This window comes from Hoplias malabaricus, chromosome 6 (assembly GCF_029633855.1).
Source record: "Hoplias malabaricus isolate fHopMal1 chromosome 6, fHopMal1.hap1, whole genome shotgun sequence".
In the NCBI taxonomy this organism is placed as follows: Eukaryota; Metazoa; Chordata; class Actinopteri; order Characiformes; family Erythrinidae; genus Hoplias; species Hoplias malabaricus.
In genome coordinates, this window is record NC_089805.1 from 50,043,064 (window position 1) to 50,056,153 (window position 13,090).

The following is a 13,090-nucleotide window of genomic DNA, read 5'->3' on the forward strand; positions in this document are numbered from 1 at the left end:
TGTCTACGAATCAAAGGGAGGTATCCGCACCAATGTGACCCGCGACAAATTGCAGAGTGTAAGCAACAACCAGGCGAATCCGCGCGATCATTTCTTTCCCGCCTCCTGGAAGTGACAAAGAAACACGGAGGCGGCGGACCACCAACGGAGGACTGGGAGACTGCGGACACAACAGCCTGGGAAAGCCAGCTGAAATATCACTTCGTGTGCGGATTACGCCCAGATCTACGCGCCTGTGTTGAAACCAACTGTTTAGATGTGGACGTGGGTCGACTGAAAGAGGTGGAAAAGTATGCAGCGCATGCTGAAAAAGTTCTGAACGCCAAGAGAGAAAAACAACGAGAAAAGGAGGAGCGCAGACTGGTTGATGCACAGCTGGCATTGTGGAAACAAGTATCGGAGCACAATCAAAGAGGTGGGGGACGGCGCGGAGGCCGAGGCAGGGGGAGAGGACGCGGAAGAGGCTATGCCAGGACTGGAGCAGGTGCAGGGTGTTTCGCCTGCGGAAGCCCTGAACACCTCATAAGAGACTGTCCCAACAGACATGGAGATGAGAGACAAGCCCTGCAAGCAATGGAGCCTTCCGACTGAGAGGAGGCCTTGGGGGTGGAGGAGCTGGACGGGGATGGGGTGCCTGGACGAACATCAGAAACGATAAGTGAACAACTTTTATTATTAACACAAACTAATGCTTACACAGCCATGCCTAGAATAACCATGACAGTGGCAGGGAGAGAGCTTAGTTTTTTAGTTGATTCAGGGGCCACTACATCCACTCTTAGAGCTTCACACTTCCCCGAAAAGCCTCAGCTTACACGGAAAGCCATAACATCAATAGGTGTATCAGGCACCAAAACCACAGAATTTGTCACAGAACCTTTAAAGTGTTCTTTACAAACAGGGGAAAATTTCTCACATGCATTTTTGTTTTCAGAAGTGTGTCCAATTAATCTCTTGGGAAGGGATTTAATGTGTAAATTGAAAATTTCTTTAAAAGCATCCTCTAACGGCATCGAGGTTTGTGCGGAGGACTCAGTGGATTATGCAATGGTAAAGCAGGCATGTGGCCAGCCTTTGTATAATTATGAGTGGAAACTGGCTAATTTAATATTAGCTGATGATTTACTATCCACTGTACAAGCTAAATTTCCAATATCCACTGACCGCCTCACGAACATCGATGTGATGTTAGCAGAGGACCTTCACTGTACAGCTTATGTGCATGAAGGCCCTGACAGTGAGTTTGAATCAAAATGGGACATGTGGGTTTTAAATGAGAAACTGACTTTGAATTACATTTACTGGGAAAATGGACGTTCTGCGGCACAGGTCCTTCTCTCACCCTCACAGAGGCATTTGTTTGATTCAGTAATTGAAAAAAAGTGCCGAATTGAGCGCACTATAGCCCATGTTTCACTGACAAAGCCCTGTGAGGATGAGTGGGTGGATTTGGGTCCATGGTTGTATAGATGTACCCTTTTGGGAAATTGGGAAAATGCTGATGGTGGGGTACAGAGAAGCAGGGGAACAGGGGTTTTCCGAATCCCATACACAGCTATGGTCTCTGTTTTTCGCACTGTTCAGCTCGTCGATCCGCAGACGCACACTGGCCAGAGCTGTGTAGGGCTTTCAGTTCCTACTGGGGAGTTGACAATGATTCCCGAGTGTCTATGGGCAAAAAACAAATATGACGTTGGATTAATAAAATCTGCCCAACCAGTTGTGGTCACTCCAAAAAGCGATTACCGACCAAAAAAATGTCAGTATCCTCTAAAACGCGACGCTGTAGAAGGTATCACCCCGGTATTTGACTCGCTCGTTGAGGCTGGGGTGATCGTTCCGTGTCCTGAATCTCCGGTCCGAACTCCAATATTTCCGGTGAAAAAAATCCGCGGTCCGGGGGAGCCTGATGAATGGAGGTTTGTACAGGATTTACAAGCTGTGAACTCCGCCATTCACCCGCGTGCGCCAGAGGTTCCAAATCCACACACAATCCTAACACAGGTACCTGCAAATAGTACTCATTTTTCTGTAATTGATCTAGCAAATGCATTTTTTAGCATACTGGTTCATCCGGAAAGCCAGTACTGGTTTGCTTTTTCATTCAAGGGTAAAATGTGGACGTGGACACGCCTGCCCCAGGGGTACTCGGAGTCTCCAACCATTTTTAATGCGGCCCTTAAGGCTGATTTGGAAGATTTTGTTTTCCCAGGGGGAAGTGCGCTTGTTCAATATGTTGATGATTTGTTGGTTTGTTCACCCAATGCAGAGACATGCAAAGAAGACACAATAGCATTGTTGTGTTTCTTAGCAGAGAGGGGACACAAAGTCAGTCAGAAAAAACTCCAATTTGTCCAACAACAGGTGTCTTATTTAGGACATGACATATCTGCAGGGGGAAATCACTGTCCTCCTCACGTGTGCAGGCAGTCTGCCAAATTCCGAAACCTGTGACTAAAAGGCAGCTGGTGAGTTTTCTGGGTATGACATCTTACTGTAGACAGTGGATTCTAAATTATGCAGAGTGAGAGGCACCATTATCTGCTCTAATTCATGGGAAAGGATTATCCACTCATGACAAATTTGAATGGACTCCTGAAGCTGATTTTGCTTTCACAGATTTGAAAACTGCTTTAACACAAACACCTACTTTGGGTTTACCAGATCCTGACAAACCTTTCTGTCAGACAGTGGACGAGAAAAATGGTGTCATGACTTCTGTGTTGCTGCAAGAGCATGGGGGTCGTAAGCGCCCAGTGGCGTATTTCTCTAGCAAACTTGATTCTGTAGCACAAGGGTTGCCTAAGTGTCTGCGTGCAGTAGCAGCAGCAGAGAGAGCAGTTTTAGCTTTCCGAGATTTTGTGTGTTACAGCCCTCTGACATTGTTGGTTCCACATGCAGTTTCAATGATTTTGTTGGAGCAGAAAACATCTCATTTGTCAGCAGCGAGATGGTTGCGGTATCATGTTATGCTGCTCGATTCACCCAGTGTCACTATTCAGCGTTGTACCATTTTAAATCCAGCAACTTTACTCCCTACATCAGATGATGGAGAACCTCATGACTGTTTCACAGGTGTGTTCTCCCAGGCCTGATTTGACTGATGTTCCAATTCATAACGCTGATCTCAATTTGTATGTGGACGGATCCGCGTCTCGCGATGACTGCGGAAAAAACAGAGTGGGATTTGCAGTTGTGACCTTGCATGAGTGTTTGTGTTCTGGCACGCTTTCGAGTTCTCTATCAGCGCAGGCAGCAGAATTGGTGGCTCTCACAGAAGCATGCAAACTGGCTGAGGGTAAGACTGTAAATATTTGGACTGATTCCAAATATGCATATTCCTGTGTGTTTGATTTTGGAATGATATGGTCCTACAGGAATTTTCTAACATCCACAGGGAAACACATTGCACATCACACATTGGTGGCAGCATTATTAAAAGCACTCCTGTTGCCAAAAGCTGTTGCTGTGATTAAATGCCAGGCTCACACAAAAGACACTTCAGAAGTGGCACAGGGAAATGCTTTTGCAGATGAAGCAGCGAAGACAGCAGCTGATAATGACCTAATGTTTTCTCTTTTCCAGGAATCCTGTGTTCCGGAGCACCACACTCTCACACTCTCACACACAGAACTAACCTCGCAGGCCTCAGAGACAGAGCGTTCTGCTTGGCGCAAAGCAGGCTGTGTTTTCAAGGACGAAATGTGGCAAGCTTTAGATGGTAGGCTTTGCCTACCCTCTGCTTATTTTCCCTATTTTGCAAAATTGTCTCATGGGAAAGATCATGCATCTAAAGGGGCTATGGTATCTGCAGTCCAGCGAATCTGGTACACAAAAGGGTTCACTATTTTTGCACAAAGATTTTGTGAAAAATGTCTTATATGCGCCCAGCACAATGCAGCTCAAGGCATTAAAATAACACCAGGGGCACATCCTCCACCCAATGAGCCATTTGAACATTTACAGATGGATTTCATTGAACTCAACCAGTGTGAGGGGAAAAGGTATTGTCTGGTGGTAGTGGATATGTTTTCTAAATGGGTTGAATGTTTCCCTACCAGCAAACAAGATGCTCAGGCAGTCACCAAAGTTTTGATTCAGCACATTATTCCTCGTTGGGGTATTCCTCGACGCATTGGGAGTGACAATGGACCAGCTTTTATCAGCACAGCACTCACTCAGCTAGAAGAGAAATTGGGCATTGATGTGAAACTACACTGTGCATATCATCCACAGAGTGCAGGAGCAGTCGAGAGAGAGAATGCAACAATCAAAAGCAAGCTTCAGAAATGTGTAGAAACAGGGCTCAATTGGGTGAAGGCGTTACCACTGGTCTTGATGTATATGCGCATGCGAACCAGAAATAAAACTGGGTTAACACCTTTTGAAATTTTGTTTGGCAGGCCACCGAGATGGGGTTTGGATCCACCAGGCCACGTGAACGACATGGGACTCTTGGAAGACCACATGTTGTCCTATTGTAAGAAATTACTAACAATTTTGCGTTCTGTTCACTCACAGGCAGCAGCAGCTTTGCCTAAACCATTGGAGGGGAAGCTACACTCTCTAGAACCAGGAGATTGGGTGGTGATAAAGGATCACAGGCGTAAGCACTGGAGGAATCAACGGTGGTTGGGGCCTTTCCAAGTCCTGCTCACTACTGAAACTGCGGTGAAGGTCGAGGGACGCGCACCCTGGATCCACGTGTCGCATTGCAAAAAGGCACCAACCTTACAGAGGGACGTCAGCGACACCGTGAAGCAAGAATGAAAGATTACCAACTGTTAATCATGTGGGTAATGTTATTGGCACTGGCATTGGCTGGGTCATTTCCAGGTTCAGGCTATCCCAGCGGCACCATACGTTCAGGTACAAATCTTTGGTATCAAAAAGCTAAATACGCTGTCACAACAGCCACAAATTCATCATGTTATGTCTGTATGGGGGCACGGGACGTTCCAATTGTCATGCCGTTTCCTTACAATGCTTCCACTTGTGCCAAATACATGAGAAAAATGCATCCAGATCCAGAATGCTTACTGCAGGGGAATAAAGGAAAATTGTGTAAGGATGAACACATCCTAGATCAGTCAATAAAGGGGGGCTTTATGTGTCCTAGAGATTGTGCTCTTGCAGCTGGCTCCAAAAATTTCAACTACTCAGTTATACATCGTGAATGTCCCACATGGCTTAAGTCCTTCTTAATGTTGTCCCCTACAGAGATGATTGAAAACCCAGATGATTATGTTGACAATTTAAACGCTCCCTATGAGTGTTACACCAGAAACGTGTCAAAAGATGTAAGGTGTGTCGTAGCAAACTGCTTGCGCCCCTGCGCGATAGAAGTGGGACATTTTCCAGGGCATTGCTCCATCATGTGGGTGGTTGATCAAAATCAAAGGGTGTTTCAACTGGGGTCTGATCACACAACTACATTTCAGAACATGTATACTCTCTATCCCCCACGCTACACGCTCCTGGTGACCCAACGGAGACCAAGGGCTGACATATTCCGGTGGTGTGGTAACGGAGGTCGTCTTAGATCGACCCTTCCTTCAAACTGGACAGGTACATGTGCTCTGGTTATGTTGGCAGAGCCAACACTTATTTTCCCTGGATCCAAATTGTCTAACCTTCTGACTAAAAAGGTGATTCACAGGGCCAAGAGAGATTTCTTGGGGGACCATTTGATCTACTTAGATGCAATAAGCATTCCACGTGGGGTCCCCGATGAATTTAAAGCGCGGAACCCTATAGCAGCAGGGTTTGAGTCTATTTTCATATGGGTAACGATGAACAAAAATGTGGATTGGATAAATTTCATATGGTGTAATCAACAGCGTCTGGCTAATATGACCCGTGACACACTGAGAATTCTGGGGGAACAGTTGCATTTCACTTCACAAATGACATATCAGAACCGAATTGCCCTAGATATGGTTTTGGCCGAAAAGGGAGGTGTATGTCACATGTTTGGTGATCGCTGCTGCACTTACATTCCTAATCACACAGCAGCAAACGGGTCATTCACTGTGGCAATGAAGGAGTTAACAACTTTCACTGAGGAGCTGTATGAATTTTCAGGTGTAAATAATGACTGGATGGCTTGATTTGATTCCTATTTTGGTAAATGAGGAGCATTGGGGCTGAAGCTGGCTGTCGCGGTAATCATTTCTCTATCAGTAATAGCACTAATTGGATGTTGTATTATTCCCTGTGCCAGAAGCCTGATCATCAAAATTATTGAACGAGCTGTTGGTATACAATTCAGTATGGTGAGTGCAAATGTGTACACGGAGTTTGACCCTGCAGCTGAGAAAAATCCGCTGGATGAGATGCCTCTTGAAATGCCCCAGCCACTCCATGCCTCATTTGATGAGGAGTAAATTTTTATTTCATTTTCATTAATTTTTCATTTATTCACTTTTCATTTATTGAGGTTGATTTTATGATTTTATACGTTTAAATAATCATTTGATATAATCATTCAACATGTAATCATATCACGTGTAATCATTTAATATGTGTTTTTTTAAATGCATGAGTTATGATGCCTAGACTGAAAGCTTAGCTAGTCTATGGTTGATGTTATCTTTTGCATTTTCTTTTTTTCAATATTATGATTAAAGATTTTAAATCATAAAAAGGGAGGAATGTAATGGAAAAATGCAGATTAACACTAATGAGTAATGTTTTATAATAACTAATGATATGGGGTTTTGATTAATCTTAATTAATTCTTAGTCATATAGTAGGCCTTAGTGCTTGAAGTTGTGGTTACGGTGACCTGTGGAAAATTACAGGTCTGAGCTGTTATGTGTTGTCTAAATGTCTGAAGGACATTCTCACCATTTTTCCACCAATAAGGGAATGTTTGGGTTAAAACGTTGCTGGTGTACGTGACTGGGACTCTATATGTATGACTTGATTTGTTCAATAAACTCGTGAGATTAGAGAGAATCTTTGACTGTGTGTCTTATTCCTCTGGTCTCCCCAAAGAATTCTTTGAGAATAGACCTTTCGATTTTCCTTCCTGGTTTCACATAGAGTAATTAAAAATTTCCATAACAATCTACATCCAGTACGTGACTGATCTACATCCAGTATGTGACTAATCTCCTGCTCCACTAGAGCCTCTACTGGCGAGACAAACTAACTTTAGTGAGGTAAATTAACTCTGTAATAAACTAAACTTGATTTATGGACAATTAGTGCATGTGCCCAAAGTATTCAGGTGCTGTGTTGTCATCATCCTTTAATCAAAGAGAAGTGCAGAAGAACAACAGACTGCCCTTTTACATTTCCTACTGAAACAAAGAAGAAGAAATGTGGATTTGGGAAGAGGATCATGAGGTGTGTGGTGAGTACCTGGGATTAGTTGGTCGTTCAGGGCATTGTAGAGTGTACCCAGATGCAGTGGTCTGCTGAGGGCTCTGATCTCCAGGTTGGAGTCTCTCTCACCTGGAACAGCAAGAGAAAACATTTCAGAGCGGTAGTGCTATGTACCTGATGTTTACAGCATAACACTGAAAACACTCTATTTACACATCATTTAACTCAACAGAATGTGTAACTGAAGGGCTACGTGGAGTGTGCAGTCGGGAGGAGGCTGTACAACACACAGAAAGTAAATAAAATAATCCAGTATCATGCCTTTGGTAATTCACAACAATAAGAGAGACACAAAAGTAACATTTTAGTTTATAATTTATAACAGAGACCCACTGATCAGGTCATAGTCCCCTTTACTGTTCTAACATGTGTTTAATGTAGTGACAGTGATGATACGTCTAAATAAAGGAGCACAGTTTCTCTACTTACAGTGGGATAACTGCTAGAATATATCTGTTAGACCAGCATGCTCTTCTCTCTCCCAAACTGACTGCCTGGTTCTTCTGTCTTACACATTTGGTAGTTCTTCCTGTTCCTACACCCTCTTCACCCTCTGCTCATATGTTATATTTTGGTAGTTCAACATACTGCACGATTCATGTGGTCATCACGTGCTGATCCTGTGTTTGAGCAGATACTGTATAATCAGTAACACTTCTCTTCTTTGAGAAGACATGTTTATGTATGTAGCATGTTTATAAACCATTTGTGTAGGTGTCCAAAGTATTCAGGAGCTATGTTGTGAGAAACCTTTAACAGTATGTTACGTTTACTAATTTTCTGTTCCAACAGATATATACAGGGGTTAGACAATGAAAGTGAAACACCTGTCATTGTAGTGTGGGAGGTTTCAGGGCTAAATTGGAGCAGACTGGTGGCCAATCTTCATTAACTGCACACTGCACCAGTAAGACCCTGTGCATCCAATGGTTCAAACATTGTGTTCTGAAGGCGGTGCCGTGTATCAGGACGACAACGCACCAATACACACAGCAAGACTGGTGAAAGACTGGTTTGATGAACATGAAAGTGAAGTTGAACACCTCCCATGGCCTGCACAGTCACCAGATCTAAATATTATTGAGCCACTTTGGGGTGTTTTGGAGGAGCGAGTCAGGAAACGTTTTTCTCCACCAGCATCACGTAGAGACCTGGCCACTATCCTGCAAGAAGAATGGCTTCAAATCCCTCTGACCACTGTGCAGGACTTGTGTATGTCATTCCCAAGACGAACTGACACTGTATCGGCCGCAAAAGGAGGCCCTACATCGTACTAATAAATTATTGTGGTCTAAAACCAGGTGTTTCACTTTCATTGTCCAACCCCTGTAGGATAGTAACACACTGGCAATATTAAATTTGAGAAGAATTGTGGATCTGGGAAGAAGATAATGAGCCTTTTGGTGAGTAAAAAATTGTAATTTTACAGTGAATTTTCAACAGTAACCCAGCTAGCAAAATTGTATCGGTCCACACTCGGCCCGAATCACGCACACTGGAGCAAAAATACTTGGTCCGATGCCGGCATGTGGAGTTGCATTGTCTCGGCTGTGATGTACGGCCGTAGAGTGGGCCGATAGTTCTGGCCCAAGTCTGGGAAACTCTCGGCACAGACTCGGCCGAGTGTTGTGGCTGAGGCGCGGCTCAAATGACTCCGCACTAGTCCAGCAAACCATAACTAAATCGCGATAACCGAACCACGGCCGAGTTTGAGCCAGAAGCACGCCATTAGTGCCAGACTCGGCCCAGATCTGGCTCATTATCGGTTGTAATAGTTTATTTTTATACACCGCACCCCCCACCACACACACCCCTCCCTTCCCTCAGAAAAGGGTACAATCAGGTTCATGGTGAAATTACTGCTCTATTAAATAACTTACACTCTCAGAAAAAAAAAGAAAAAAGGTACATTATTGGTCACTAAAGGTACAAGTGTTTTAAAGCCCATAATAATGTTCCCTAATTAAATGTACAAATATGTACAACTGAGGGTACCACCACAATGACAACATATCTGACAATGTAATATCAGTCAGTGTGCTTTTCATACAACCTTTAAACAGTGTAAACATACAGCAATTGCAATGTATACAAACAGTACATACAAATCAAACAGTACATAAAAATAAATAGAAAATACATTTGTAACTGACATTAAAATTTGAAATTGGTGTCATGTTGTCATGTCATAGTGTCATGATTTCCTAAATCCAATTAATATTCGAATACTGTTTTTCCAAAAAACAATTGGTTTTACACCCTAAGAACTGCCTTTTACATTCAGACTTTTCTTTAAAAATATACTGTGCTAAGGCCATGTAACAAATCACTTATAATTCACCAGTAGATTTGGAAAAGTAAAAAAAAATACGCAGAAGGGTACTGTAAAACAGTTTGAGTTTCCTCAAATCTGTGGAAGAACACATTTGACACTTATTCATGGCACACATCAGTTCCATCAACAGTTTGCAAGCCTCTGCTGTGTTTTCACACTTTGTCAATCAAATCAAATCAAATTTATTTATATAGCGCTTTTCACAACTGATGTTGTCACAAAGCAGCTTCACAGAATTCCAGTAAGACAAGACAAGATTTGACATGAAGAATGTTACCTCAACACCTCAATACCTCACTGCCCTCAACAATGATGGAGATATCAGTCGTATCCTCATCTCTGGCAGCCTGGACAACAAGGATCTTCAGGACCTGCCCACCTGCATTTCTCACTGCCCCACTAGTTTTCTTACTGCAGTCCATCTTTACATAATTACATAAGAAAATGAATTTGTTCATAGTTAATTTTGAAAAAAACTTCACAGCTCCAAAAATTAACTACTTCACATGGTTTTATTTATTTTTTTCTCTCAGTGAATAGGCTTCTATCGTTTTCAATATAACCTCCTTCAACCCATTAATCACTAGCCCAAAATCACTGCTACTCCCTAAACAAGGATTAGTGAATGTGGAATTATATATTTAAAACATTACATTACACCAAAACCAGCACTGAGATTGAGAATGTATTATAACCTACTTAGCTAGTACTTCTTAATGTGTTTAAGCAGTTTATTTCTTATTTTATTTCTTATACTGAGGGAAGCGTTTCTGTGACACAAAACCCACACAAATGTGCACATCGTCTTGTAAAATACACCATCAAACCACATCATTACTCAAATTAAAATACTCATGTATGAGCGATTGTCATGTCATTTAAATGTTTTATATGTCAGAAGAAAAAAAGAGCTAGCTAGAGTTAAACAGGTTAGCTAAAGTCTGTCATTTGAAAAAAAAAACGGTTCAATATTACGTATGTAACGTATAGCAGTTTAAAGAATAACGTACATAACATTAACGATGTTAACTACATTTGGGCGATACCAAAATACATATGTATACAAAAATATAAGGTTAAATTGAAATACTTACAGGATGAAGCTGTTCCCTGAGGCCGGTGAGAGCTGCTCGCGCCGCGGTCACAGAAAAGAGCGCGAATCTTCATCGTCTTCTTCTTCTGTGTTTTTACAGCGGTTCGCTTCTGTCACCTTCCGTTTTCTCATTCAGAGTTCATTCATTTTAAAGCTGTCGTCAAAACTTAACCATTTCCTCCCTTCAGCACTGTCTCCTTATTAACCCTATTTATCATAATCATTTCTGTCGTCCGTGTCCCAGTCATTACATCAATATTCTAAAATATTACAGAGCTTACCTATAACTGTGTGGCATTTAACAAGTTAAAATAATGATTATATTTATTTAACATTTTTTACATCGTTTTCCAGACAGTTCAGAATCAGAATCAGAATCAGAAATACTTTATTGATCCCAGGGGGAAATTGCAATTATTACAGTAGCAACCAGTTGTAAAAGAATAAAAACTCTAATAAAAAATTTAACACAAAAGGAAATTTACAATATGTACACATCTATAATAATAAATACAGATATACTGTATACAGCAGTAAGAATATTGCACATTTGAGTTGTTACACTCATAATTAAAAAATTTGTTCTATTGTTATTACTGTACATGTGAAAGGTGTCGTGCTTTAAGTGTGGAGTTATAAAGTCTGGTAGCCACTGGTAGGAATGACCTCCTGTGGCGCTCTGTAGTGCATTTTGGCTGAATGAGTCTTGCACTGAACGTGCTCCTGTGTCTCATTACCATGTGATAAAGAGGGTGGGAGCCATTATCCATAATAGCCTGCAGTTTAGACAGCACCCTCCTCTCAGACACTGCCGTCAGCGAGTCCAGCTCTACACCCACAACCTCACTGGCTCTACGGATCAGTTTATTAAGTCTGTTGGCATCTGCCACCCTCAGCCCGCTGCCCCAACATGCAACAGCATAGAGGATGGCACTGGCCACAACTGACTCATAAAAAATCCTCAGCATAGTTCTGCAGATGTTGAAGGACCTCAGACGCCTCAGAAAATAGAGACGACTTTGGCCCTTCTTGTAAAGGGCGTCAGTGTTCTTAGCCCAGTCCAGTTTATTGTCAATGTGTACGCCCAGATATTTATAGTCCTCCACAATGTCCACACTGACCCCCCTGATGGACACAGGGGTCACCGGCGTTTTGTCCCTCCTCAGGTCCACCACCAGCTCCTTTGTCTTTGTCACGTTGAGCTGCAGATGGTTCAGCTCACACCACGCAACAAAGTCATTCACCGTCTCCCTGTACTCATCCTCATCACCCCTGCTGATACATCCAACAAGTGCAGAGTCATCAGAAAACTTCTGGAGGTGGCAAGTCTCTGTGCAGTAGTTGAAATCAGTGGTGTAGAGGGTGAAGAGGAAGGGAGAGAGGACAGTTCCCTGCGGGGCTCCAGTATTGCTGACCACTCTGTCTGACACACAGTGCTGCAGACGTACATACTGTGGTCTTCCAGTCAGGTAGTCAACAATCCAGGACACGAGGGGGGCGTCTACCTGCATCACGTTCAGCTTGTCACCCAGAAGAGCAGGCTGAATGGTGTTAAACGCACTGGAGAAGTCAAAAAACATGACCCTCACAGTGCCACCTGGCTTATCCAGGTAGATGGTGGCATCCTCAACCCCCAGACGAGGCTGGTAGGCGAACTGGAGGGGGTCTAGAAGTGGCTGGACCATGGGCCGGAGGTGATCCAGGACAAGTCTCTCCATGGTCTTCATGATGTGGGACGTCAGTGCCACCGGCCTGTAGTCCTTGATGTCACTGGGCCGCGGAGTCTTTGGCACAGGAACAATGCAGGACGTCTTCCACATCACCGGGACCCTCTGGAGACGCAGGCTCATGTTGAAGACATGCTGCAGGACTCCACAAAGTTGGGTGGCACAGGCTTTAAGCACCCTGGGGGGAACACCATCAGGGCCTGCAGCCTTGTTCGTGTGGAGTCTCTGTAGCTGTCTTCTCACCTGGTCAGCTGTGAGATTCACTGTAGAGGTCCCTGGTGGGGGAGGAGAGGAGGTGTGACGTGGACTATCACAGGAGGGGGGGAGGTTATCAGGAAGAAGAGGGAGGGGGAGTGGAGTGGGCTGTTGAGGCCCGACAGCAGAGGAGTCAGGGCTCACAGTGTCAAATCTGTTAAAAAACAAATTTAACTCATTGGCCCTGTCCACACTGCCCTCTACTCCCCTGTTGTTGCTGGACCTCAAGCCAGAGATGGTCCTCATACCACTCCAGACCTCCCTCATGTTGTTCTGCTGGAGTTTCCA

At 43.5% G+C, this 13,090-nt stretch overlaps 1 protein-coding gene across 2 annotated transcripts in view; it reads right to left on the minus strand.

The window, feature by feature from the left end:
• LOC136700484 (stonustoxin subunit alpha-like) overlaps window positions 1–10,972 on the minus strand; it is a 49,798-nt gene extending 38,826 nt beyond the window's left edge. Inside the window, exons 1-3 of one of the 2 annotated variants that reach the window (XM_066675864.1) lie at window positions 10,822–10,972; window positions 10,005–10,149; window positions 7,369–7,461 (exon numbers count right to left, since the gene is read on the minus strand). The gene's annotated coding sequence lies outside the window, so the exon portion shown is untranslated. Of the gene's footprint in view, window positions 1–7,368; window positions 7,462–7,910; window positions 8,013–10,004; window positions 10,150–10,821 lie in introns of those variants that run through there. The other variant, XR_010803756.1, reaches the window with a different exon arrangement.
• Between the last annotated feature and the right edge of the window lie 2,118 nt (window positions 10,973–13,090).